The following is a 2,166-nucleotide window of genomic DNA, read 5'->3' on the forward strand; positions in this document are numbered from 1 at the left end:
ATAACCTTAAATATCAATGAACTGAATTCCCCATTCAAAAGACACAGACTAATTGAACGGATTAAGAAGCAAAACTCATCTTTTTGTTGTCTGTAAGAAAGTCATCTCATTTTCAAGGATAGGCACTACCTTAAGGTGAAAGGATGGAAAAAAATATACCAGGTGAATGGCACTAAGACAAAAGCAGGTGTTGCAATTCTAAAATCTGATTAAAATGGAGTTAAAACTAAAACTAATCAGAAGAGATAAAGAGGGCCACTTCATTCTGATCAAAGGAACAATGAATCAAGAAGATATTACAATCATGAACATAGTATTCCACTGTCTCCATTTGACAGGTCAACTGGACACAAATAAAAGAGAGACATCTAAATTAAATGATACCATACATCAAATGGCCCTAACAGACATCTACCAAATATTCCACCCAAGTACCAAAGAATATACTTTCTATTCAGTGCCCCATGGAACCTTATCCAAAATCAACCATATACCGGGGCACAAAACGAACCACAACAAATACAAAAAGTTTGAAATAATTCTATGCATTCTATTAGACCATAATGTGATAAAGTTTACAATCAACACTGGAAGAAACTCTAGTGACCACATGAACACATGGAGATTAAACAACGCACTCCTGAATAATGAATAGGTCAAAGGAGAAATTAAGAAAGAAATAAAAGCATTCCTGGAACTAAATGAAAAGGACAATACAACATAACAAAACTTCTGGGACACATTGAAAGCAGTCCTCAGAGCAAAGTTTATAGCTCTAAGTGCCTACATTAAAAAATCGGAAAGAACACAAATAAATGACTTAACATTACAACTCAAGACTCTTGAAAAGCAATAACAAATGAAACCCAAACCCAGCAGACAAGAAGAAATAACAAAAATCAGAGCAGAAAATAACAAAAATCAGAGAAGAAATTAATGAAATAGAAACAATGAAAAAGATACAAAGAATCAATGAATCTAAGAGCTGATTCTTTGAAAAGATAAACAAGATAGATGGACTGCTATCTCAGTTAACCAAAAGAAAGAAAGATTGCCTCCAAATCAACAAACTCAGAGATGAAAGGAGAAACATCACAACAGACACCAAAAAAGACCCAGAACATTATAAGGGAATACTTTTAAAATGTATATACTAGTAAATTTGAAAACCTAAAGAAATGGATGGGTATCTAAAAGCATGGGAACCACCAAAATTAAACCAAGAAGAGATTAACAGCCTAGCAGACTCATAACACATAAGGAAAAAGTCCAGGACCAGATGGATTTACAGCAGATTTCTACCAGACATTTATAGAAGATCATCCAACACTACTTAATTTATTCAAAAAGATAGAAATGGAGGGAGAACTTCCAAATTCCTTCTATGAAGCTGGCATCACTCTAATACCAAAGCCAGGTAAAGACACAACCAAAAAAGAAAACCACAGACCCATATCTTTAATGAACATAGATGCAAAAATTCTCAACAAGATACTTACAATCTGCATACAAACACACATCAAAAAGATCATTCACCATGATCAAGTAGGATTATTCCTGAGATGCAGAGCTGGTTCAATATACGCGAGTCAATAACCATCATTAATCATGTAAATGGACTCAAAGACAAAAACCACGTCATCTCAATAGATGCAGAAAAGGCTTTTGACAAAATTCAACATGTATTTATGTGCAAAGTCCTAGAGGGAATTGGAGGGAACTTACCGCAACATAATTAAAGCCATATATAACAAACCCATAGCCAACATCATTCTAAATGGAGAAAAATGGACAAAAACTGAAGCATTCCCATTGAAATCAGGAACCAGACAAGGCTGTCCACTATCCCCGCTCATCTTTAACATAGTGCTTGAAACTATTGCAAGAGCAATAAGAGAAGAGAAGGAAATTAAAGGAGTAATAATTGGAAAAGAAGATATTATATCTAAGAGATATAATAAATTCCACCAGAAAACTCCTAGAAATTATTAACACATTCAGTAAAGTGGCAGGTTACAAAATTAATCTACAAAAGTCTGTAGCCTTTCTATTAACAAATAACAAGCAATCATAGAAAGAGTACATAGAAACACTCCCCTTCACAATAGCTGCAAAAAAAGATCTCAGAATAAACCTGACCAAAGACATTAAAGACCTCTACAATGA

This window comes from Nannospalax galili, unplaced genomic scaffold (genome assembly GCF_000622305.1).
Source record: "Nannospalax galili isolate Female #2095 unplaced genomic scaffold, S.galili_v1.0 scaffold1623, whole genome shotgun sequence".
Taxonomy (NCBI): domain Eukaryota; kingdom Metazoa; phylum Chordata; class Mammalia; order Rodentia; family Spalacidae; genus Nannospalax; species Nannospalax galili.